The 27050-nt window shown below is 43.8% G+C and overlaps 1 protein-coding gene across 4 annotated transcripts in view; it reads right to left on the bottom strand.

The window, feature by feature from the left end:
- Positions 1 to 10595, bottom strand: part of LOC140905957 (uncharacterized) — a 52657-nt gene extending 42062 nt beyond the window's left edge. For 3 of the 4 annotated variants that reach the window (XR_012157003.1, XR_012157002.1, XM_073329455.1), the window contains exon 1: positions 10238 to 10595. The gene's annotated coding sequence lies outside the window, so the exon portion shown is untranslated. The remainder of the gene's footprint in view (positions 1 to 10237) is intronic. The other variant, XR_012157001.1, reaches the window with a different exon arrangement.
- Positions 10596 to 27050: the final 16455 nt, after the last annotated feature.

Genomic DNA, 27050 nt, shown 5'->3' with positions numbered 1-27050 from the left:
GTATACATAAATGGTGTAAAAGCTTTTACATTACAAGGACAGTCTGTATTTTACTATACTGCAGTTCCACAAGAGGAGGAGTCCTGTTTTCCAGTGTGCAATGAAAAGTCTTGCTGATAACAATAAAAAAAACTAATTTGTCATTCTGTTTAAAATATAGATCCTTTACTGTATCATTAAGTAAGCCGGTCTGGCGCTGGCATTTTGTTGTAAGATGAGTTTCTTTAATAATTTCCTCCTAAAACCATCTAATTCCTGGACATAACCATCACATGTCCAAGTATGTTTCCCTTTCTCCACAGCTCCCCCACAGAGCGCCTCCCTAGTAGCAAAAATATGATGGATCTTAACTGGAATCAAATGTCATCTACACAGTGACTTCTAAAATTTTTCTTTTTGAGCCACACTAACTGAAGATTTATATCCCCTTTCCCTTATAGAGACCCAATCATCCAGATCAATTTCTTTGTCCACGTCCCTTTCCCATCTTTTCATTTGGGTAGTGTTCTTATCAACATCTTTTTTAGTCAAAATTGTAGATCTCTTAGAGATTGAATCTTTTGTTCCAACCTGATCCTGGGTCAACTCTTCAAATATGGTGAAAGGTCTACTTAGAGCTGCCTGGCATCCAGATTTCACAATGAAATGTTTGACGTGTAAATATTGAAAGATGATTTCTTTATATTATTTACATTATTACATATCTCTTGGTGCAATTTCAGATCAGGACCCAGGAACAGCTGTCCGAATTGAGTAATCTCAGCTGTTACCCACAACAAATAGGTGCTTTGATATTTCCTAGGAATAAATTCCTGATTATTAATGAAAGTAGCTAAAAGAGATGACTTTGGCAACAGGAATTTAAAACATTTATCCAAAGCTGCTAAGATGTTCTGGATGAATGGGTGATTTTTTATTTTTGGTGACAAAAATTTTTTTTTAACCCAACTTTTACTATAAATAGCTATATTTCAACGCCAGTGTTTGATGGTCTGTTGTTATGGCTGTGGGTTTTGTCACAGTTCTAACTAATATGGCTATGCCGGCAAAACTTTTAAGTAGAACTGGGCAGAAATTTTTCATCAAAACCATTTTTTGACAAAAAAGACAATTGCAGAATTGCCCACTAAAGAGAAAATTTAATTCCAGCGCTGCTGTACTTTTAAGTGTAGACCAAGCCTGAGGAGTGGGTCCTTATGGCTGTGGAACAGGTCATGTGTTTATTCTGTTTCACAGAACAGATTTAGAAATGGTTGTTAGTACAGCTGGTTATCTGCAAAAAATGAATTGCTTTTCAAATAGCAGATTTTTTTATCCATGTTCATTTTGGTTGGCATCTGAACTTAGCATTGTGACTGGCATCACTCAGCCAATCACACATTAGTTCATAGCAAGTTGCATGAAACACAGAGAAGATTATTGAAGAAATGGGTAGTTATTTTTTCCCAAGTTGTTACATAAAAATTGCAAAGCCACTTCACCACAGTGGGCTGAAAGAGTCTGAAACAGATCTGGATGTTCTGCCAAGTGCTTGGGAATCAAAACTGCCCTATTTAGTGGCTAATAATGGTAATTTTTAAACCCTTGTTTGGGGTGTGGCATGTTTTTAGGTTTGTGGCTTGTTAGCTTGTATTCATATGTGGCTATGTCTGCAGCACAAATACCATTTCTTGTGGAGTTTCAGCTTGATAGTTTGAAAATGCCAGTGAGCCAGTATCAACGTCAGCAAGAGCTGAAGAGGGAGAAATATGAAGAGAGGAAATTAGAGATGGGGCCTGAACAGTGAAGTTCAGATTTGGACCTAAATGTTTCTGAAGTCTGTGAATGTAAATAAAGACAAACTACTCACGTTCATGTGTAAGGCACTTTGTGGGGTATCCCCACCCTACTTATCATGTCTCATACCATGTTGAGCTGTAGACCCCTGCTTTATCATCCATCAGTCCCATTTTCCCACAAACGCTGTCATGCTTTCTCCTGTACAGCCCCTTATCAATTTGAGGAGCTCCCCATAAAATTCTGCAAGGCCTCCTACTGCATTATCTTCCTCCAAATCTCTCCTTAAAACTCATCTCTGCCATGAGGCCTCCAAAACACTTGACAATGGCTAGTCAATTCGTGTACTGTGACAACTGCTGCTTACTTCCTTTTGTCTGGAGGTCCCTCCCGTCCCATCCCCCCGTTCCCACCCCCATATGTTTGTCATATCTACCTATTCTCTCATCTTAGACTTACATTTAAGTTCTTTTTCTGTGCTGTGTTTATATAGTGCCTGGCATGATCCTTGACTAGGACCTCAAAATACTACTGCAATACAAATCAATAATAATAATAATAATAATTAATATTAATTGATGCTTAGAGCTGGAATAATACAGGGTATAAAAAGAAAGGAGAAACAAAAATGGGAGTAAATAACGAAAGTGAAATATCTGTCTATTCTTGAGAGATTATTTCAGTCACGCAAAGTTCTTATAAATAATATAGTGATGGGTATCATATAAATGTCTGTAGTAAACGTGATTAATGAATCAAAATGAACCCAAACATAATAAAATTCAGAGCTAAACAGAAATGCAAAGCATAGTAGGACAAAATCATAAAAAGACACTGAAAAGAAGCATTTTACAGGAAAAGGTGCAGTGGCTGGTGAATGAAAAGAGGTTTAGGAAAAAATGTGGCGGGGGGGGGGGGGAAGCAGAACAAACAAAAACGAACACTGAAAGAAATACCTGGAAAGAGGAGAAACCCAGATTAAATGGTTATAAACACCTGGCATGATGGCTGAGGGGAAAATAAGATTAAAAAGAAAAGTCTCAGAGAACACAGAAATGAAAGATAAATCTGGAATTGTGAGGTATGGAGAGGAGAGAAACACAACAGGAAATCAAAAGAAATAAAATCTTGGCCAGTGAATGAAAGGAAAGAAGCAAACATTGAACAAATCAGAATATTGTTAGAACAAAACCCTGAATTACGATGTATTCAAAGTATTTTCACATAGACTGCATACACCTGGGACCAAATTCTTTTCTTATTTACAATGGCATAATCCATCAATGCCAACAGATCAAAGATCCGATCCAGCTCCCATTGAAGTCAATGCCAGTCTTTTCAGCAGCTTCAGTTGCCTTTGGATCACATCTAACAGAGCAGTACTGGCCCAAAACATTCCAATAATTATACACATAGTAGCCATCCACCTCTTGCCTCATAAAGCCCTTCACTCAGGCATGTATGATAGCATTGGGGGACACACCTTACAGATCATTACAGTTTACACAAAATCTTGTACTTTTGAGTGGAATCCAATCTCTAATGTCAAATGGCTATCTAGCCTTTATTCTTTAACAAATTACTGGCTACCATGTGAATAGGGTTCTGTCTTGAATGCCTGAAGTTTTATAGCAATTGGGAGCTGTCTTTTTTTTTTTGTTTTTAATAAAAGTCACATGTTCAGTTCCTTTCCAAACAAAAATTTCCTGTGTTAACAGATTGTAGTTTAACTGCAATTAAATGCTCACGCCATATTTTTTTTTAACTCTGGCACATCATAGAACTAAGAACCTGATCTTGACATCCTCAACTGCCATTAAAATCAATGGTTAATTAGACTTGGATGGGCATTCTGCTCTAGGATTTAGTATTATGAAGTCCTGATTGTTTATTTATAGGCTTTTCTTTGGTGCTTCATACTGTAGTCACTGAATAAATCATGAAAGTTGACATATTAAGCCCCCATAACACCACTCTGAGGTCGGGGGGTGTTATCTTCATTTTTAAAGATGGAAAAACTAAGGCACAGAGAGATTAAGGCTCCATTTAAGCAAATCACTTAAGCATGTAAAGTCAATGGGCTATAAAGCCATGCCTTAATGTTGAAAAGAGCAGCGTTACCTTCTGATGGATTTTCCCTAGGAAACCTCACTGGTTCGCCAGAGAGGCGTGTGGCCTTTAATGATGGCTTAATAAAGAAAGCCACCGAGACCCCATTTGGCAGAGACACCAAGAGGAACAGCAAGGGATTATGAGGTAGTGGAGAGCATACCAAATGACTCCTCTCCCTGGTTTCTCAGTCAGTCACTGTGTGGTCAGAGGAGAAGAAAAGAAGGATGCAGTTGACACAGTTAGTAGCTGTTCTAAAGACACAATTGAACTTGTTGATATTCACAGCGATGAGGTAGGTATGTCCTCTGCCTCTATTGAAAAGGGATCATGACAGTTTAATTAGGGAAAATGTTAAGTTTTATTGCTACATTCCTCTGAAAAGCTGAATCCCAAATCAATTCAGTGGATTTGACAGGAAAGTCTCTGTTTCCATCATCCACTCCAGAGTCTCTACTAATTATTTCCAATGTTGGCACCTATAAAGAGACTTCTGATGTGATTGTCATTAACAGGGATATGGAGATGACTTTTTAGCATCTCTGCTTTGATCTACTGTGTCTGACCGATTGCTAAATGAAAACAAATAGCCTTTGGATTATGCCAGAGTAGGAAGGTTTGCTCTCGGGAGTTTGGTAGAATTGACATGTTGGAAAAAACAAATGTCTACACAGTGCAAAGTAAAATTACAGCACACTGGGAACAAATCACCTGTTCTATGCATATTCTATTGAATCTATTATTGAATGTGTAATCTCATCACTGTGACACCATGCTTAGGTTCTGGTAATCTACCACCTAAAATAAGGCAATTTTAATATCAGAAAGAAACTTGAGCTTTCAGAGTGATCAGATTTCCTTAGAGGGTTGTGGTGAATAGATCACAACAGTAATAAATCCTAGGGGTTATTTACTGTTCAAATATTTGATCATGGACTTCCTAAACCATCACTGCCCTAAAGAACACTTTGGTCTCTGGTTAAAAGAATCACGCAGTAATTTAAATGACAGTAAGCATCAATTAAGATTTAGGTCGGAGACTAAAAACTACCCAATGATTTAGTGTCAGGGATTAAGGAAGACAAAACCTTGCTGACTGCTGGATAAGATTCACATTCCTTTCCATTGTGATCATCCTACCTCAAGGAAATGTTTGAAATTTTGGCAGCCTCTTATGATATTCCTGCTAAAGTTATTATATGGTTTTAAATGATTTTAAAAAAATACAGAACTGTAGCACAAGTGTGTTATATAAATCTTCACTGGTAGCACTGTCCCTTTTAGAAAAAGAATTTGATCGATGTTGTCTCCCAGTGGGTGACCTTTAAAAGAGATTGCATCAAATAGAGGAACAGAGCTCCAGACTCCCACCCCCAGCCCAGCTCTCCCTGTCCTAGACTTTCTCCGCAACCCACTCACAAAAGAATTCCTTTATTCAACTCTGTAATTTGCAGCAACAAAATTAATTAAAAATGTCTGCCTCTTTAAAAACAGGGCCTTCTATCACATCAGCTTACAAGGAGTGTGAGATGACACTATGGGCTAGATTGTAACCTGGGCTCTATGCACCCACAAAGGGGATCAGATGGGAGTAAAAATCTCTCTCAGAGCCTTGCACAGACCACCCAGTCCTTGGGTCTAAATGCACAGGGATAAGTGGGTGCACACTACTTATTCCCCTCTGCAGTAGGTATATGGGGAGTGGGCAGGGAATGATATACAAGGGGGATGAGAGATCTGAGGTTGGGAGCATTGATGAGTCTGAGCAGAGCTGGGCAAATGATCCACATCAAATAATGCATTTGACAAATAGAGCCCTATTTCTGGGCACAAATGAACAATGGTTTGCTGTTGAAAATTATATGTTATGCACACATACGTCAACCTGTGCACTGTTTATGAACTGTTCACCACGTAAGCACTGTTTTAGGTATCTGATAGTCAGGAGCGGCAGGTTTGTATAATTTTTGGTGGTGCCCAGAACAGGTACAAGTCCCACCCCCCCACACCTGCCTTGTAAGCCAATATATGTTTTTTAAAATAATGTAAAAATGTGAGGGCTGTGGAGTGGAGCTGGTGATAAGGGGTTTGGGGTGTGGGAGGAGCTCAGGCAGATGGTTGGGGTGCATGGGTGAGGGCTGTGGTGTGTGGGTATGGAAGGGGGCTCAGGCTAGGGCAGAGGGTTGGGGTATGGGGTGAGGGCCATTGGGTGGGGCCAGGGATTAGGGGTTCACGATGCAGAAGAGGGCTCAGGGTTGGGGCAGAGGGTTAGGGTGTGGAGGGATGAGGGCTCTGGCTGGGGGTGTGGGCTCTGGGGTGGGGTCGGGGATGAGGAGTTTGGGGTGCAGGCAGGCCAGAGAGGAGGACTCCCCCCAGCCCTCTTCCCGCAGGCTGCAGTGAGCTCTGGGGGTCCCCTCTCCCAACCCTCCCCAGCAGCACACTCACCTTGCATTACTGTCACTGTTCCTAAGGCCCCTCTCAGGTCCAGGAATCTCCCTCGCCTCCCCTGTGGTGGGTACGTGGCAGGGGGAGGGGCTGCCATCATGTGTGCGCCTCCTCCCCTGCTGCTGCCACCCCTCAGTGTAGCCTCACTGGGGGCGGGGGATGGGGCTGCCCCTTGCCCAGCATGGGGCAGGAGCGGTGACTGTGGGCAGGGGGCTCCCAGTGCTGGTGGAGGGTCCCGCTGGAAAATGGAAGGGGCCGAGGCGGAAGGGCAGGGTCAGGGTCAGCCTGCCCTGGCACTAGTACCCTTAGGCGGCAGTTGATGCCGGGAGTCAGCAGAGCGGAGGCAGCGTGGAGCTGCAGGGGAGAGGCAGGGACGCTCAGGGGCCTGGGGTAGGAGCGCGGGGGCAGCAAGTGGGAGCCAGGGGACACTCGAGAGAGGCGTGTGGGGGCGGCAGGCGGGGTCCGGGGAGAGACCCGACCCCAAACATTGGTGGAGCCGGGCCCCCAGGCCCTGAATATTGCTGGACCCCGGGCACCACGGACCCATATAACTCGCCGCCCCTGCTGATAGTCACGATTTGCTTTTTGAGCAGCTTTGTTTGGCCACACAGGCCATAGGCCTGTTCCCTGGCTGAGTGAGCTTAACTGTAGTCTAACCATAAATTTGAATGTTTACGATTACAGATTTGAGATCTGCTTTCTGCCAACGTTTGTTTGTTTCCAGTAACATTCCTGCTGCTACATTTGTTTGGTAGAATGTTTGCAAAATGCTAACACTAAAGTGAAGAACTCAGTCAAAGCAAATCCAGCCATAGTCAATTTGTTTCAAAACATAATCTAATAATGGAGATGTTCTTTTGCCCAATTTGCTGAGTGTGTGTTGGGGGTCAGATTAATCATTAGTAATGATTACTCTGGGTAGATTATTATGGGCCAGATTATCGGATGGCATAAATGGATGAAAGTCCCTGGCAATCATTAGCGCTGTGCCTGTTTACATTGGCAGCGACTGGCCCTGTATTTTTTGATGCATCTAGGGTGCTACTGCAGCAGCTGGACATAGTCTATAATAACCCCTGCAAGTTTGTGTTTCTTTGTGGACTAGGCAACTAAGTGTGACCTTTAATATAATTGGTCATATGTCTTCAAGTGAAGGCAGTGTCGCTGTCTTACTGCCCTGTGTAGCCATATTCAGAGCTTGAGACCAGCATATTGTCTTTATATTCATTTATAGCGAGTACAGATAGCAGACAGGCCTTTTGCTTGATAGTCTAGTCTTTTCAAAGAACTGTACATGTAATCAAGATTGATTATGAGATGCAGGTTTTGGGAGTAGCAGCCCCAAATAGCCAGACTAAGGCTACCTGGCAGAGACCCTCCTAATATCTACTGAAATAAATTAGGAGCCTAAGTACCTTTGAGGATGTGGACCCCTGGTCTGTTAAAGCAAGCTCAAACATTATCTGGTTTTAAGAGTTGTTTTTCTGGAGAAGCAAACAAAAAGATGTCATGTTCCAGATACTTAGCCTCATTGTCATCCTGTCATGCTATTTCTTCTTCTGGAATGTCTTGTTTACTGTTTCTATGATGCTTTAATATTTTGAATGCTTGCTAGAACTGCCCCCATGAAACAATACAATTTATTTTAAAGGAAGCCTTATTGCTGTGAACAGGACTGAAAATGTTACTGCTCCCGTGTTGTCTGCTGTCTTACCTCGGGAGCCAAACCTTCCATGGGTATAACTCAGGGCAGCTAACTTTTACTAGCTGAGGGTCTGCCTTTTGCTGTTTACATGCATTGAGTCAAGCTGTAGTATGGCTACTTCCACCTTTTCATGTTCTCTGTATGTGTGTATATATATATCTTCTTATCATATGTTCCACTCTATGCATCCGATGAAGTGGGTTGTAGCCCACGAAAGCTTATGCTCAAATAAATTTGTTAGTCTCTAAAGTGCCACAAGTACTCCTGTTCTTTTTGCGGATACAGACTAACACAGTTGCTACTCTGGAACCTGTATTATGGCTGTGTGACTACCATCCCGTCTTGTACCTTCATGAAAACAAGTTGTGAATCGTAAAGCTGTCAAGCTGAGCAATGCTTTTAGATAAACACAAGAAACATTGCTTCATTGCACTTTGCCATGTTATGATTACTTGCTCATGTGCTTTGCTAGAGATTTTTTGGGCCATACGCTGCTTTGCATTCAACAGCTTGATTCGGCAAACTGATGCAGTTAAAACAACGAGGAGTCCTTGTGGCACCTTAGAGACTAACAAATTTATTTGGGCATAAGCTTTTGTGAAGTGGGTTCTAGCCCACAAAAGCTTATGCCCAAATAAATTTGTTAATCTCTAAGGTGCCACAAGGACTCCTGGTCATTTTTGCTGATACAGACTAACCAGGTTACCACTCTGAAACCTGACACAGTTAAGACTGTGAGCCACATTCTGCCCTCCCTCACACCCCAGGCAACCTCACTGAATTAACAATTCCTACATCACTGACATTAGCAAGCCATCAGTAAACAAGCATTCTCTTGCATTTCGTTGTCCACCTGCATTTCTTTTTGTACAGCCTGTACACATACAGCTGGGTGGACTATTCACAGTGAACAATTTAGCTGAGGAATGTATCCCCTTTTTCTCTTCACAAATAATCCACCACATGACTTAACTTTTTAATGAATTTGTTAGTTATTTATTCCACAAATATTTTAGTCAAACACATTTTAACCTATGGACTAACTATCACTTAAAATGCTGCCTGGTCATAATTTGCTATTTGGCTACCTAAATCACAGTTGTGTAGGATTCCTGAATAGTGACTTTCAAAGAGCTTTCAGTGAGGCCACAATCTGGCACATATTATCAGCCAATATTTGCTCTAATATTTGTGATACTTTTTCTGTCTGCAACCAAATTGTATTCATGTGAACATTTGTGGAAAGAGATATAAAGAGGTGGCAAATACCACTAATCTTTATTCAGAGAATGTTCACAGATGCTTTTCGCTTCTGTTCATGCTTTTTAGAACAAATCAAATACCTTCAATACTTGTAGTACAGAGACTACCAGACACTTAGCCCAACACCAGGAACCAGCAAGAAGCAGTACGGTTGACCAGTCATTACACACACCCATGTCATTTAGAATCACTTATAATAAAACAAATGAATACTTCCCTGATTAAAATTCAACCAAATGACTATAAAGTCAGTTGGTTAAAGTCTGAAAGAAAAATCAAAATGGCCTTTGAAACAGAAATATGGGGAAACGTGCACTAAGAATCACCTCCCTGGCCTTCAATCTCTGCTTTAAAGCATCCCTGGGACTTCTTGTACTCTTTTGTTTGCCCTTTGGTTAAAGAGCACCACTTCTAGGCTACCAATTTTTGCTGGTGCATGGGTGATCATTTTAAATAAGTACAGTATATTCAACCATAACAATAAAAGGAGAAACTCCTTGCGTGACAAATACAATAAATAATATTGTATTTAAGTGTTCATCATCTGCTCAGAAGTGTGCACGTCAATAAAAATAAGGACAGCCTTCCCCTGAAAAGAGCTTTCAAGCTAACATTTACATCAATATGTAGCAGATATGGGTGAACCCTAAAAGAAGCTAGAGGCGATAAACTGCAATGGCAGATTGCAAGGAGGGAGACACTGTTGCAGTTAAAGCACTTGGTGCTGCAAGGTGCTAAGGAATCTGTCTCTGAACAAACATAGAATTTGAGCAGATCAGTGGGATCACTCATTAAAGTTAAGCACATGCTTAATTGTTGTGCTGGATTGAGGCCAGATTGCTCAGCACCTTGCAGAATCAAGCCCAAAGTAAATAGAGGAGAGGACATGTCTGAGACATTTGCAACAATGGCTAGTGGTGTAAACAGAGGAATACTCACCTTGTGCAAGAATATGCTTTTTAATGTATCATCTTCCTTTCACTTTTTCTTTTGCTGCTTTGCTTCTCTTGTTCCTAGTCTCAAATCCTCGGTAAGGTTAATGTAGCATGATGAGAGAGTCTTGTACACTGATTAATTATAACACTCTTTGGAGACCGAGAAGACTGTTGGAAGGGTAAATTTTAAACCCGTTTCTTTAGAGAAACCACAAACGTTTTTCCTTCCGCTTTTAGTCACAGAGATTGTGATGGCTTAGTTACATTTCCTCCCAGTGTGATTAACTGTTTTTGGCAGGGCCTTTCATATGTTCAGGTTAAAGGTTTTTTGAGTAAGAAGATAAGAAATGGAAATTCCATGTGTATCTTTACCTGTTTTTAAGTCAATGGAGTTACACAGTGTAATAATTTAACTCTTTCACTTTTATTTATTTGGAAGACCAAGTTGCTAAAAAGAGTTCCTGCCCCTCTTATTTCTGGGCTTAGAACAACCCTACCCCTGTGAAAAGTTTTATCTCAGGCTTACAGGGGCTCAAACCTGCTCTGTGAAGGGGAGATACTTAGAGCTGTGTAAAAAGAAAAGAAGTACTCGTGGCACCTTAGAGGCTACGAAAGCTCATGCTCAAATAAATTGGTTAGTCTCTAAGGTGCCACAAGTACTCCTTTTCTTTTTGCGAATACAGACTAACACGGCTGTTACTCTGAAACCTGTCATTAGAGCTGTGTGTCCCAGCAGAGCTCTGAAGGTATGAAGTCCTGCTTGGATCGTGAAGGGTTGTCAGGGCAATCACATAGAAGTTATGGGTAAAATTTTCAAAAGCACCTTAGGGTATATCTACACAGCGAGTGGCAGCCTGTAGCAGCGAGCCTCGGAGCCCAGGTCGACAAGTACAGCCCTGAAAATAGCTGTGTAGACATTGCAGCTGGGGCCCTGAAGCCTAGAGAGTGGGGGTGGGCTGCAGAGCCCAAGCTCCAGCCTGAGCTACATCATCAACACAGCTATTTTTAGCACCATAGTGTGAGCCCCCTGAGCCCAAGTTGGTGGACTTGCTGCTGCAGGCTACCGCTCAATGTGTATACATACCCGTAGCAACTTAAGAGCCTAAGGGCACACTTAAAATGCCGCATCGGTGCCACTGTTGTGCTTTAATGAAGATGCTCTAAGCCAACAGGAGAGAGTTCTCCCGCTGGTGTAGCTAATCCACCTCCCTAAGAGGCGGTAACTATGTCAATGGGAGAAGCTCTCCCACCAGCTTAGCACTGTCTATACAGGGGGTTAGGTCGGTATAACTGTGTCACTCAGGGGTGTGGATTTTTCACACTCCTGAGCGACATATTTATACCGATATAGATCTGTAGTGTAGACCAGACCTAAGATCCTAAGATCCAAAAGTGACTCAGGAGCTTAAGTTGCGTTGACGTTCAAGTAGTCTTGGGCACCTAAATGCCTGAGTCATTATTCAAAATGGGACTTGGCACCTAAAACACTTCAGGTGCAGCAGCTTAGAAATGTTTATCTTGTGAGACTGCCAAAACCCAACCCCAGTGTGGAGTCAGAGCATCCACCCCACCTCCTGCTATACAGTCTCTCTTGGGGGAGTAGTTTCATCACAGACTGAGTGAAAGCTGGAGAAGAAAAAAAGCTAATCAAATGACCCTCCCCCATTTAGACCAAATTCTGTGTCAGTGAAGAGAGCAGACTCATCAATCTGGTAATTGGGTGTGGGGGAAGGAAGATAAGTACTCTCCTCCCTCACCACGGAACCCTAAAACCTGCTCTTTTTTTTTTTTTTTTTTTTTTTTTTTTTTTTTTTTGCAGTGACCCAGATAATGGACTCTATGCCCCTACTACAGTTGTGGTCATACTGTACAAGGGCTCCACCAGCCAGATGGATGCATATAGTATAATCTTCCAGTGGCAGCTTGGGGGACCTGAACTCCACCTTGCTCACAAGGAATGGGTGCAGAACAGCACTGCCCTTCTTTCACACTGTTCAGCCACTGTGCCAGAGCCTGCTAACACAGGAGAAAGGGGCTCATCCCTATTACGAATGCTATTTGATTAGCAATCTCATTGTTTAGACATTTAGGTCAAAGTTTAGGCCTGTCTGAGCTCTAGAGTGGCTGCTGTGTCACTCTTCAAGAGGGGAGAGTGAGTGATATTCAAGGAGATAAGGAGAAATGGAACTCAGTATGAAATCTGAGAGGGATTAGTGAAGACAAGGTCCAAGGAGTGACCCTGTCAGTGAGTGTGAGACTTAATCCAGAGGCAGGTCAAAAGTGGTGGATCAAGAGAGGAAAGTGGGAGGCAGCAAGGTTTGGCAGGTCATCAGTGGGAAAAATGAAGTTACCAAAAATGGGAGTAGGAGTTAGCAGAGGAGGAAGAGGTAGTGTAATAATTTATTCTACTTTAACTTTTAGCCTCATTACACAGGACTACAATGCACAGAGTAGAACAGCTCTGTTGGAGAGCAGAACTATTTAAGTACTTCCTCCGTGGAAAAGATGCAGATTATTTTAGATTTGTTTACTCTGAAATATTTTTATGAATTTTACATGGCTTAAAACTATGAAAAACTCTCCCTTCCCCTCCAAATCCATTCTCTATAAAAGACCCCAAACAGATGGAATTACTAATCATACAATAAAGCAGGCACTGTTTACATTTTTATCTTTATTTAAACTGCCTTTATGCTTACGTTAGTTTTTCCATTTATGACACATTTTTAACATCACAAAAATTTCTGAACTGCAGGCTAATTGGCCACAAACAAAGAGGTTAAATTGCATATGGAACTTTTGCTTAAAACCAATGGTTATATTTGAGGTGAGAGGAACCAAGATTGGAATCCTTACTAACAAGTCTTTCACACTGACAAACAAACAGATTCTTCTCTTCAGTTCACTTCATGTGTTTCACCTCTCAGATCCTGCTTCTGCTCATACTAAAGCCAATGACAAAGCTCAAGGTAACATTAAAGTTGCAGGCACATATCACTAGTTTGAGAGGACATTACCTTTCAGAAACATGAGCAATAAAAGGAAAAAACTCAAATGTTGGAAACCTAAATGTGATGGCATCTGCAAATGCCATAGTTTTAAGGGGTGTGGAAAGCCATATTAGCTCATTCTCTGACATGGGTGGGAGACAGGCAATTAAGGAGTAAAAAGAACAGGAGTACTTGTGGCACCTTAGAGACTAACAAATTTATTTGAGCATGAGCTTTCGTGAGCTACAGCTCACTTCATCAGATGCATAGAATGGAACATATAGTAAAAAGATATGTATTCATACAGAGAACATGAAAAGGTGTAAGTTGCCATACCAACTCTAAGAGGCTAATTAATTAAGATTAGCTATTATCAGCAGGAGAAAAAAAACTTTTGTAGTGATAATCAAGATGGCCTTTGATTAAGGAGTAGACTCAGCTGAGGAGAACTACCCCAGGTGGTTCCTATAAAGCAAGGGCTGCAGGGCAGGACTTAGAAAGGAAATCTTATGAGGTGGCCCTGGGAGGGGAGCCGAGCCGAGCCGAGCCAAACCAGGGGCCTCCCTGAGAGGCTGGGATTGAGGTGGGCAAACTGTGGCCCACAGGACTGTCCTGCCTGGCCGGGGTGGCTAGCCACCAGCCCCTCCCCTGCTGTCCCCCCTCTCCCGCAGCCTCAGCTTGCCATGCCACCAGCACTCTGGCCCGCCGCTCCTGCTGGGCAGCATGGGGTTGCGTGCCCAGCTCTGGCCGGGCGGTGGGCTGCGAGCTCCTGCTGCTCTGAGCAGCATGGGGGGGGGCGGGGGTGGATAAGGGACAGGGAGTCCTGGGGGCAGTTGGGGATAGGGGGCAGTTGGATGGGGTGGAGGTTCTGGGGGGGGGCTGGCCAGGAAATGGGGAGGTTGGACAGGCATGGGAGTCCTGGGGCAGTTGTCAGAGGGCGGGGGTGTGGATAGGGGTCGGTGCAGACAGGACAGGGAGCAGGGGGGTTGGATAGGGGGTGGAGTCCCAGGGGGCAGTTGGGGCAGGTGTGTGGATGGGGATAGGGCAGTCAGGGAGCAGGGGGCGGTTGATAGGTGTGGGAGTCTCAGGGGGCCTGTGTGGGGGTGTGGATAGGAGTCAGGGGACAGGGAGCAGGGGGGTTGGATGGGGGTGGGGTCCTGGGGGGGCAGTTAGGGCTGGGGGTCTCAGGAGGGGGCAGTCAGGGGACAAGGAGCAGGAGGGGGTTGGATGGGTTGGGGATTCTGAGGGGGGCAGTCAGGGGTTGGGGGTGTGGATAGGGGTCGGGGCAGTCAAGGGACAGGGAGCAGGGGGGTTGGATAGGGGGTGGGGTTGGATGGGTCAGATGTCATGAGGGGGGCAGTTGGGTGCAGGAAGTGGGAGGGGGCAGATAGGGGGCGGGGGCCAGGCAGTTTGGGGAGGCACAGCCTTCCCTACCTGGCCCTCCATACAGTTTCGCAACCCCGATGTGGCCTTTAGGCCAAAAAGTTTGCCCACCCCTGGGCTAGGAGCTATGCTGAGAGAGCTTCTCAGCAATAAATGGGGAGAAGCTGTATGGGCATATGAAATCCCAGGGAGAGAGAGGACTGGAGAGTGCAGTTTCATAGCAGATGCTGCAAACAGGTAAAGGTAGGAAGCAGCCTAGGGAACCTTTGAAGGATTCTAAAAAACAGCTGCTAGCTACTTATCACAGGGTCCCTGGTGTGGCATACAGAGGAGAGGGCAGGCTTAGGTTTCTTTATACCCCACGCCCACCCCTGCAGGAGGGGTAGTGGTAGCTTTGGGACTAAAGGGGCAAGGACTGAGCCTAGCTTGGAGGTCAAAGATCTGGTACATAGTCACTAAGGCTCAGGTCCACAAAGGTGCTAAGGCCACAGTGTCTAATAGTATGTCTACACTGTGATTTAAAAATAAAAAAGCCACTGCACTGAATCTTAGAGACCAGATCAGCTGACTGGGGCTCATGAGGTTTGGGCTGCAGGGCTATAAAATTGAGTGGGGTCTTAGGGTCTGGGCTCCAGCCTGAGCCCAAATGTCTACACTGCAGTTTTATAGTCCCACAGCCTGAACCTTGTGAGTCCAAGTCACTTGACCCAGGCCAGCTGTGGCCATTCTGTGGGTCTTTTATTGCAGTGTAGGTATACCCCAAGTTCCAGTTTTAGTTCCACTGTGATTCACAAAACTTCTGTTGGACCTGGGACAGGGAAGGCCCTGGGTTTAGTTCCCCTGCTCCCGTTGTTTTTTTTTCTTTTATCTGCAGTGGAACAGCTTCAACAGGAGAGACTGAGCAAGCCCCACATCAGAATATCCCACAGCTCAGTGGTTAGAGCCCTCTTCTGAGAGGATTTGAACAGGGCTCTTCTTTGTCCCCATCAAGCAAAGGGGTGGGTTTGAACCTGGGTCTCCCATGTCCCAGGTGAGTAATCTAATCACTGGGATGAAATTTACAAGGTGGGCACCTTACCGCCTACTTCTGGGGGAATTCTGTGCAAAAAAATTCAGAATTCTGTGCACACTATTTTAAAATTCTACAAAATTCTGCATATTTTATTTGTCAAAATAACACAATATAATCATACCACTTTCAATTATTTTAGGGCATTTATTTATTTTTAGAGCTCTGGGAGGGAAGTGAGGTCAGGGCTGGCAGTTAAGACTCCTGGGTACTGTTGTGAGCTCTGCTACTGACCTATGTTGTGGCGTTGGTCAAGTCACTTCGCCCCTTCTCTGCCTCTGTTCCCCCTCCGTAGAGTGCAGGTGACAATAGGGATGCATGTCACTAAGTGCTCTGAGCTCCTTAGAAGTGTGATAGGAGCTCAGAGCATTTGTTACGCCATTGTACTGCAGTAAAAACCAGCTCTCCCAGGTCAGAGACGTGGGATTGGCAGCAAGAGACCAGTCTTCTCGGCCTATGTGCTGAGCACTCTCTGGCCAGAGCCCGACTCTGCTGCATGTGCGGCCTGGATGGTGTCACCAGCCTGAAGCAGCTGAGATGCCCTTGGGGAAGTGGGGTCCAGAGAACTTGCATCCAAGAGTTTGAAAAGAGCTGGCCTAGGAGCTCACTGGACCTTTAACATTGATTTTCATTAACTCCTGGAGCCCTGGGAAAAGCTAATGTTGTGCCAGTATTTAAATAGGGCAAACTGGATGACCGAGGCAATCACAGGCCTGTCAGTCACACCAATCCTGCTCAGGGTAATGGAGTGGCTGATCCAAGACTGGAATAATAAAGAATTAAAGGAGGGTGATATAATTAACGCCAATTAACATGGGCTTATGGAAAATCCATCCTGTCAAACAAATCTGATATCTTTTTGGATGAAATTACAAGGTTGGTTGGTAAAGGTAACAGTACTTCTGTGGGGCATTTGATTTAGTACAGCACAGCATTGCTGATCAAAAACTGGAAGGACATACAAGGGAGCTTCCTCCATGCAGACCCTGGCTGACTCCTAGCCTCTCCCATTCAGACAGGCATATCTGCCCCTGTTCCCATGTGTTCCTGTATCCCCATGTGTCCTTGCACCCCCTGTCCATGTGTGTCCCTCCACTCCCACTCAGACACTCATTCCTCTGCGGCTCAGCCACCCCCATGTGTCCCTGTTCCACCTCCCCCTGTCCCCATGTATCTCTATGCCCCCATTCAGCCACTGTCTGTCCCTATGTAGCTCTGCACCCCCTCCCCCATCACCATGTGGCCGTGCACCTCCCTCCCCCCTGTGCGTCCACTCCCATATAGCCCATGCCCCTATCTGTCCTCCCCCAGTAGCACTTATGAGCCTCTGTCTGACTGCCCCCCCTCAGCATCCCACACTGTCTGTCTACCCATAGCCCTGTCTCCTGACCTGGCCTGACAGACATTGCGAAGAAGCCAGGCTCTTTCTCTTCCCTAGCTGGCCGGGAGCTGCTGCTGTTCTTGCACCACAGTGCCCTCTGGTGGGGAAAAAGATGTAACTGCAGCAACATTTCGGCAGAAGCTTTTTTCTGCGCAAGAAATAAAAAATGTGTGGCTCGTTAACTATGCATGAGCGCAGTAGCGCAGAATTCCCCCAAGAGTAACCTCCTTCTCCTCCTCTGGCTGTTTTGTGTGGCGTGAGACAGAGCACCTAGCTCACTGCTACAAGAAACATCTTATGGGCTGAAACTTCCTGAATCCAGGTTTCCATTTGTGGACTGCTAAGCAGAGACAGGTCCTTCCCTGTAACCTGAACTTAGGTACCTGTCTCTGAGTGAAGGATGGGGCTTAGTACCCACCTCTGTCATTGGCATCTCCCAGTGGCTAGCTTAGACAGCTCCCCGCCTAGCATACCGGCTTTGTGGATCACATTGTAAGGCACCTCTTTTCCCCATTCATTGTATTGGGAACCTGGGTGCCTAACTTGGCTTTGTGGATCCCAGTGGTGTTCCTGTGGTGTCTTTTTTTCCCTAGACACCTAAAAGTAAGGCACTGTGACACTCAGCATTGCAATGCTCAAGTCTCTTTGTGAATCCCACCCAAAGACTTCAGGTTTTCATTTAGGATTTTTGTTACTTCAGAAGGGGTAAGGGTGTAAGCTTCCTGACCGGGGGCTGAGTCACAAGACAAAACAGGCCTGGGTGGCAGCTGCCTGAGAGTGACATAGAAGGGGCTGCTGTGCCATGCCCAGCCATCAGAGGGCACACCAGCCACTGACTGAACCTTCTGTATTAGGAACTTCAGAGTTCAGGTTTAACTACAATTTCAATGGTTTGGGGCCATTTAAAAAACAAAGGCTTGGTCTACACTGGTGGGGGGGAGATCAACCTAAGATACGCAACTTCAGCTACGAGAATAGCGTAGCTGAAGTCGATGTATCTTAAGTCGACTTACCTTGCGTCCTCATGGCGTGGGGTCGACTGCCGCCCCTCCCCCATTGACTCCGCTTCTGCCTCTCACCACGGTGGAGTACAGGAGTCGACGACAGAGTGATCGGGGATCAATTCATCACGTCTACACTAGACACAATAAATCGATCCCCAATAGATCGATCACTACCCGCCAATCCGGCGGGTAGTGTAGATGTACCTAAAGGTAGTGGCCCTTTAAAAAAGTCAGTGTTGCAGTGAAAATTACAAAGAGCTGTTCAAATACTGAAAGAAGATAAACTACTCTTTTCATCTGGCTTCAGTTCATTTCAGGATTTGGTCATGTTACAGATATTAAATAATCCATTAAATTTGGATTCGTGTGGCCCAGTCCTCCCACAGACAGCCCCAATACAAATAGAAGGCTTATTAACAACTTAGTGTCATTTCTTTTACCCAACAATACAATTTGCCAAACAACATTCTCCTCAGATATTCCACCAGTCTTTTTTTTTTTTTAAAGATCCCCTTTTCTCATCCAAATCTGATCCAAGTAATCCTCTTATTTCTTTCAGTCAGACTGTAGTAAGATATACCATGGGTATAATCTTCTGTAACTATTTTCTTTGTTTTTTTTTCTCAGATATTTTTCTCCCCAAATCCTCTTCCGACAGCCTCAGGAATCTGTTTTACAATTCTCACTGGTGTAATTAGCCCTTCATAATATTAAGAACCATCGAGTCCTTTCTGCTGTGCAACTCTGAGAATCAAAACAACTAAGTTACCTAATCAGTCACTCCCTGATTCTTCTGTGACCATGTTACATAAAACATTTATACATAAAATAATCATTGCATGAAACAAATGTTGCATAAAACAATTCTGTGTATCTGAATAATTTTATTTTTCCATTGTTCTTGTCTCCAGTATGAGGCCATCATGACAGACAAAGTTATTTAGTTGTATTGCGTTTCAAAGTGTTGTCAACAGACTATGGGTTGTTCCTGGACCACTTCCAGGTGGTATGCAGAGCTGTCTTCGTCACAATGGTGAAGCATGTCCATTTTCAGGAAATGATGCTTCCTCCTACATGTGGCTTATTTGGCTAGTTAAGCTTAACACAATGAGCCTTTCTGTGCACCCTCTATGGCTGCTTAATGTCTTTTATTCTGGCTGTTTCTTTGACATAAATCCAACTGTAATCAAGTTTGCAAATTATACAAAAATTGAGGAGGACTGAATACACAGGAAAGGGCTGAACTGCAAAGTCAACTGGAGATTGCAGGAGGAAGGCTAATGTAGCTAATAATGCACTGGACTGGCATCCAGGAGACTGAGCTTCATTTCCTGGTTTTGCCACAGACTAGTTGTGTGACTTTTGGCAAGTCATGTCTATCTGTGCTTCAGTTCCCCATCTGTAAAGTTTGTCTTTCTCCCGTTGTTTGTCTGCATTGTCTATTAGATTGTAAACTGTTCAGGGTAGGATTCTCTTACTATGATTGTACAGTACCATAAAATAGGGCACCTAGCTCAGTTGGTGCCTATCAGGCTACCCAGATGGTCCATCAGTTAAAAAGAGCAGTAGGAGAGAAATACTACCAGTATCTAATCCTAGTAAATGTGATGTATCAACACCCTGAAGAGCAGGGAACAGCACAAACTGGAACTTGCATTATTGTGCATTGCAGAGGTTTGTAGGAACAATTCTTTAAAAAGAAAAGAAAAAGAAAGAAGTCTCAACCAAAACCTTGGCTTCAGATTGACCTGGACTTTGGGTGTGTTTGAGGTCTGAACCCACATCTGGATCCAAATTTTGCAAAAGGCCCTTCTTTTCAAAATGTTCTGGACCAAAACACTGGGTGATCAAGACCCAGATCTGAACTGTGTAGCTTAGGTCCATCTCTAACATCAATCCATGTATTCTTTTCGCACAGCACTTCTCCACTAAGGGCTTCCATTTTGAACTATTCCCAAATCTCAAAGAGCAAAACACCCACTAAGGTTTATGTCAAAATATGTGAAACTTGCAGATTTGTCATGGTTTCAATACAAAGCTGTAAACCAGTACAGATCTGCTCAAAATTGGGCTCAGATTCAGTTATAACTATGTGCAGGCTTGCTTGAAGATTAATGGATAAGAGGAAGCCTTTTCAATAAGCCTGGTCTGCATTCTTTTTTCAGAATGGGTGAGTTTTAATGGGTGTGGGGTTTTGCCTTGCCCATATTGCACAGTGCCATTGGGCACACTTTTCCTTGTGGGAAAGCAACAACTTGGAATGCACTCTATTTTGCGGTGATGATATGGCAACTTAAGGGAGCAGGACAGAGGACACATCAGGGGGATTTGTACAAAAGCTTAAAGCAGGTTTTGAACCTATGAAATCTAATAAAGCTGTGAAACACACTTTTTGCTTTAGCCTATATTCGAGAGGAGCTAAGGGAATTTGCAGAGAGGTTAGCAGCCAGTGAAGGTATAATATTGAGTTGCACTATTTGAAGGCCACAAATGCGTTTAATCTTGATGGGCCAATAATGGAAGACGTTTAAGCCTATGTGCCCAATTCCCCAGTGCTTTGTACATAATGTAGTTATGTATATCTGTGTAAAGCAAATGTAAAATGCTGCCATTGATTTTTGTAGTATCTTACACCCATTTTGTACAGACTTTGAACCGAGCTAAATGAGTGCACAAAGTACCGAATATCCGGTCCCGTAAGTCACCTAGGTGTCAGCCAGGGAGCAGTGGAAAACAAACTCGGAAGCAATTGCTGATTGGCTGAAGGTATGCGAACGTGTGCTTTCAGAAGGTATATGTGCTGTAAGCTTTGTTGCTGCTTTTACTGTTAATATCAATTCCTATTCAAGGAGCCACATGTAAGTAAATACAGAGTAAGAAAGAATATCCTGATTCTGGGTTCACTTACTTCTCATTATTTCCTTCTTAGACTGGGTCAAACCATTGTGGCAAGTGGCAAATATTGTCATTTTTTGGACAAATTATTGTTAATTAACTGGGTTCTAGAAAGACCCCAGTCTTGGAGTCCTTTTTTGTGTGTGTATGCGTGTGTGCTCAGAAGCTGAGGTAATATGTTACATCTTCCTGGAATAGTTACATTTCACAAGCTTACATTCTATTAATTGCTTTCCTAACTTAAGTTACTAGCAAAATAATATATAGGTTCTATATAACTGATATTGTATAGCCCAACTCTCCCATCATCTGTATCTAATAACATTTGAAACTAAAAAGTTATAAGCAATTAATTTGGCTACATGCTTTTCTTTTGATGCATCTCCTATCTTTATTATTTAAATTCCTGTTTTGTATACTGCACATCCATGTTTTCTACAACTAAGAGAAACATTAGAGTTTTGCTAATAAAAATAATCCTGTATTATAAAGCTATAGTAACTTTAACTTTATGGATGTGGGGCCTTATTTGGAGATAAATTAGATTACTTTTCTCTTAGAATCATGTATCTGGTTTCTTTTAGAATCATGCAGTTCAGTTTTCAGTTATGGTTTTATCTTCAGTAATTTAAAGACTACCCTGGTAAAATAAAGAGTGAAAAACATAAGACCCTGAAAGTTTCAGGAAAGAGGAGAAAAGGTCATTCATTTAATCAAACTCATGCCATTGCTATCCTGAACACATCTGGTCATGATTCAAACGGAGAGGAGTAAACAACCTGAGTTTAAAAGAATTATTTTACATAAAATAGTAAGCATTAAATCAGGGGCAGGCAAACTTTTTGGCCTGAGGGCCAGAGCGTGGTTCCAAAACCATATGGAGAGCCGGGTAGGGAAGGCTGTGCCTCCTCAAACAGCCTGGCCCACACCCCCTATCAATCACTTCCCGCCCCCTGACTGCCCCCCTCAGAACCTCCCACCCATCCAACCCCTGCTGCTCCTTGTCCCCTGACCACCCCCTCCCGGGACCCCCTGCCCTTATCCAACCACCTCGCTCACTGTCCCCTGACTGCCCCCACGCCTATCCAACCCCCCCTGTTTCCCATCCCCTGACTTTCTCCCCTCCCCCCAGAACCTCCACCCCATCCAACCGCCCCCTGTCCCATGACTGCCCCCCGGGACTCCCTGTCCCTTATCCAACCCCCCCGCTCCCCACCCCCTTACCATGCTGCACAGAGCACCAGGACTGGCAGCTGCGCTGCCCAGCCGGAGCCAACCACGCCGCTGCGCTGCCCAGCAGGAGCTCACAGCCACGCCGCCCAGAGCGCTGGCGGCATAACGAGCTGAGGCTGCAGGGGAGGGACCGGGGGCTAGCCTCCCCGGCCTGGAGCTCAAGGGCAGAGCAGGACGGTCCTGCAGGCTGGATGTGGCCCACGGGCCATAGTTTTCCCACTTCTGCACTAAATAGTTTCATCTTGCCTGAAGGAAACCTCATAAAATTAGGGGTCAGTCTTCTCTCAGTTATACCAGTGCAATCCCTTTGACCTCATAATATCAAGGAGGTCACATGGCTGTAACTGAAGAAAAAATTTGGCCCTAAAATTTTACAAAATGCAAAAAGAATAACCCAGGCTTGTACTGATGTTCGTTTGGTTTCAAACAAAAATACCTTGAAAAGCTTTGTTTCCTCATCAAGGAAGTCCTTCCTTGAACCAAGTAAGGTTTTACTTAGAAATTTGTATCACCATTCGCTAGGGCTTAGTTCGCCACAGCCCACTACCTCTTGAAATTACACTGCTCAGTAAAGGATCCTGACTGCAGGGCAGGCTTTCTACACAGAGGTGAATGTTGCCCTGTGGAAATGTGTTTAGAGTGCACCAGAGGAGAGGTGCACTGCTAAGGAAGGAGCACAGCTCATCTAATGGGAAAGGAGAACTTGATTTAAGAGTAGATGGAGGCAATTACCCATCTGCTTTCAAGTGAAGAAAAGTTTCCTCTAACATTTATCTTCCTATTTCTCCCAATTGCTGATTGGTTATCAAAATGCCTGCAGACAAGTGCAGGGAAATGGGTGTTGTTTAGAAGTGGTGTTATTCTCCCTAGTTTTATTACCCCTGTTGTACTACTGGGGAAAGTGTGACATGTCCCCTGTTGGTGCAAATTCTAAACAGGGGACATGTCTCACTTTCTCCAGTAGTACAATAGGGATAATAAAACTGACTAGTAGAGCTGTTTGGAAAATGGGGGAGAGGGAAAGGAGGGGGCTCTTTTCACAGAAAACTTTAACAAAAACTATTTATTTTGTCAACTTTCCACAGAAAATGTTGGGTGGGTTTTGGGATTTGTTTTTTTAAGCCACATATCAAACTGAAATATTTTGGCATTTGTTGATTTTTGAATGTCTATTGAAATTGTATGTGGAAAGTAGACCCTCTTCGCAGCAAACGTCATGTAATCACAAGGCCCAATCTTCTGTCAAACAGTTTCAATGGAAAATTTTCAACCAGCCCCAGTGACTATATCTACCTCCAGGGTATTTGGAGGATTAGTTAGCTAGTGTCTTGAGTGCTTGCAAGATGTGAAGCGCTGTAACTTATAAGTCGTATTTTATACTGACAGGCCAACGGCTTGCACCATCATTTAATGCAGCCCGAAACGGAGATAATCAAGTAAGACACATTTCAAGTGCTACAGTTCTAGAGCTTTTATAGGGCACCCATGCAGGCAGTACTTTGACTAGCATATTTGAACAAACCCTGAACTGGACCTAGTGTGTGAGTGGTTGTGTAGACACCGCAAAAATGAAGTCAGTCTTCCTGAGCTTTGCTTTACTTCAAATAGCAGATGATGGACAGAGCAATAGGAAATCTACGTGCCTTTCGCAGAATCAGTCCCAGCAATGAGAACTATGTGAGTACAAATCCCCAGGAGCTTTGGTCTTTAAACTCTCCATCGGGCGTACATCTTGCTCTAGTAATCCTTTATAATCCACTATATGTTTCTATAGGCAACTAAGCAGCCCTCTGAAGTCAAACAGCTTTCTAGTAACCATCATGTGCTTGAAGCTTGACCACCTTCTGCCAGTGTCATGGCTTAAAATGATCATTTCATCCTTTAATAGCTGCCACAGAGATTAACCACATGCAACAGCATCCTCTGAGTCATCACTCTAAATCTCTGTGGCCCATAATTTCTCCTGTTACATCCTGAAATCATTCTCTTTTAAAGACCAAATCTGCCTTTTCACACTGCTGAGAGATCAGTTTCAGTGCAAGCATCTGATCCTATGAAGCAGCTTAGTTGTACTGTTCAGAAAATACCATGTTGGTCTTGATCCTCAGGTCCTCCGCCAGAGGAAGGGCAAGTGAGTCTAATGTGGTCTTGCACACTCAACAGAATGCAACAGCAATTGAAATGTAAAGAGCAGTGGCTTCCTGGATTAATGGTCTGCCAGCTGTCTGATGTGTAATAATTTACACCTCAGGCTCTCATTGTGACTTGTAGGCACTAATGAATTAGGCCTCTCTATTAAACATTGTGGGAGGTAAGTATTATGTTTTCAGGTGAGGAAACTGAGGGGTTAGGGTGCAATTGTAGCATTAAGCTGTAGCGTCACCTTGGGGTGGTTTTCTGGGGTTGGGCAGCCAACTGCACCTGTCTTAAAAAATGTGCGGTATGTGCTGCCCCTTTGGATCATTAGATGTACAGACTGGTGTGGAGGTGCCATGATCTAGCTCCCTTGTGTCAGCTACTGTGAACAGTAATGCTACCCGTGCTGAGTCCTTGCACTATTTGTGTGTGACCGATTCCTGCACAGAGGACTGACAGGACTTAACAAAAAGAGTCTGCATAGGGCTTCTTCCTTCCTTGCATTCCCATTTAGGAGCTAGAAACAATCTGCTCTGAAGTGACTGGCACATAAGCAGCCTATGATAGAGTTAATAGAACCCAGATCTCCTGGCTCCTAGCTCTGTGCCATGACCACATGACTAGCTCACTGGAGGGGAAAGGATAATAGGCTTGGATGGAAGAGGGCATGGGGGAAGGAGGGGATTAAAATAGAACTATTATTTGAGGAAAGTTTCCAAGAAAGCTGCCCTGTGAGACTGTTCAGCTCAAGGTTGTGCAATGCAGTGAGAAAAGAGTGAGATTTTTCTCCAGATTAGGACAGAGAAATGTGTTCTTTGAACTAATTTATAGAGGCCCTAACACATACTTCAGAGCAATCTAAAAATAGTTTAGCCCATCGATGCTGAGGAAAATCTTTTGCCAAAAAACTGCAATCCTATTTTTCATGCCCAGTGATTTTTAGAAAGCAGGCTTACCAGTCCCTTTGTACTAACTGAAGGGAATTAGTAAGATCAGGTTTCTTTGTACTTTTGTTTGAAAAGCGATCAAACAGGGCAATATGAGGATTATAATATAATAATGCATAAAATTGCTATAAATTGTAACTACAGGTAGGGACGGAGTCCTATGGTACGTTTGATCCCCACTCTTCCAGAAATAGACAAGAGCTAAACAAGAAAAGCATATTGAGATCTCTAATTCCTTGAACCATACAGAGCTGAAAACTATATAATGGACCATCACTAGCTTCCCTCCTCCCTTCTTATCAGAACAGAATATAGTGTGGGGCCCCCTTTCATAAGTCTTTGACTTACATAAGAACACAGTAAATCATAGGATAGGAGGAATCTCATCCTGGAAACCCACACTGCCATTTCTAGTCACTGTTTTTTAGAATTTCCAGACACTTTCCTGTTCCAATTCTCAGCTTCAGTTGTACAGGAATGATGTGCTTTGCTGTGTGGCTAAATACTAATCTGGAAAATGGGTAGATAAGGACGAGAGTGGTAGCCTGTGGAGGTGACTTGCTAAACAATGGTAGAAAGTGTCATAACCTGACCCAGTCCTGCTCTCTGGCTAGACCCACGGCTGTTGTGATGGGATCCTACTGCTGAGTCCCACATGCTTCGAATCCCCCTGGGGCTGAGTAGTGACTGGTCACTTCCTAGCTTTCTGGGTCTTGAGGCTGCTTTCCCAGGTACAGTCCTTATGTCTGACACTCTCCTTGGACAGTGGAATCTTACAGTCCAGCCGCCTAGACCCTGGAAACTGTCCCAAGCCCCCATTGCTCAGACATATTCCACAGCCATGGTCCCTGGGGTGGGAGTTCTGGTTTCCTAGTTACACTCTTCAGGAAAAACAAGGCAGTAAAAGCAAGGAGACAGAAATTCCTTTGCTAAGCTTAATATGCACACAACTTACCGTTGAAAGGAACAAGAGACTTACCGATCTATGGAACACAAACTCCTGAACACAGCCCCTCTGGTCTGATCTCCCCATTCCTGAGAGTCCCCGGTTTGGTCCAAGTCCTTTCAACAGTAAGTCGTGTGCAGGTCTGCCTGCTTTGCTTTTGATGGTGAAATGCCCCCCCATTGCTTAGATACCTATTCTGTTTCTGCACTTCAGCTGGGGAATTCCCAGGCTCTGACGCCATCTATCTCCTGGACAGCTTCTGAGCAGAGTGTCTTACAAAATTAATGGCCCTGCAGGTAGCAAACTGATGGTTCTCCTGAGATAGATCCATTCAATGTTGATGGCCTCTGATTGCGCTGTCACAGCTTCCAAGACTTATTCTTTCCACTAGGTATCCATTTCCTCTCATAAAACAAATGCTCAAAGGTACACTAAAGTTCAAAATGCAGGTTGAAATATTAACATGGTGTTCACCGAACAAAAATGGAAGTCTTAAGTTGACACAGACATATTCAATTGGTCACATAAAGTTTAAAGTTGCGTGGGCTACCTCTGTCATTTAAGGAGACAGTTACAATGTAGTAACTGTTTCCTTGATGCTATTACCCCCTTCTAGGCTTTGATGAAACCAAACTTACTTAATAATAGTGAGAAAATCAAGCTTGCCCTTAAAGAGTTCTCCAGCTATCCAAGAAAGACAAACCATTCTTGTTGGAGATTCCATGCTCAGAAAAACAGAGAGAACATTCTGTAAGGTGAACAACAGGAAGTGTGCTACCTTACTAGAACCAAGACCTAATATGTCACTCTAAAGATTGGATAGGCTTTTGATG

The sequence above is a fragment of the Lepidochelys kempii genome, chromosome 2 (assembly GCF_965140265.1).
Source record: "Lepidochelys kempii isolate rLepKem1 chromosome 2, rLepKem1.hap2, whole genome shotgun sequence".
NCBI classification, from domain to species: domain Eukaryota; kingdom Metazoa; phylum Chordata; order Testudines; family Cheloniidae; genus Lepidochelys; species Lepidochelys kempii.
This window is presented reverse-complemented; position numbering and strand designations above follow the sequence as displayed.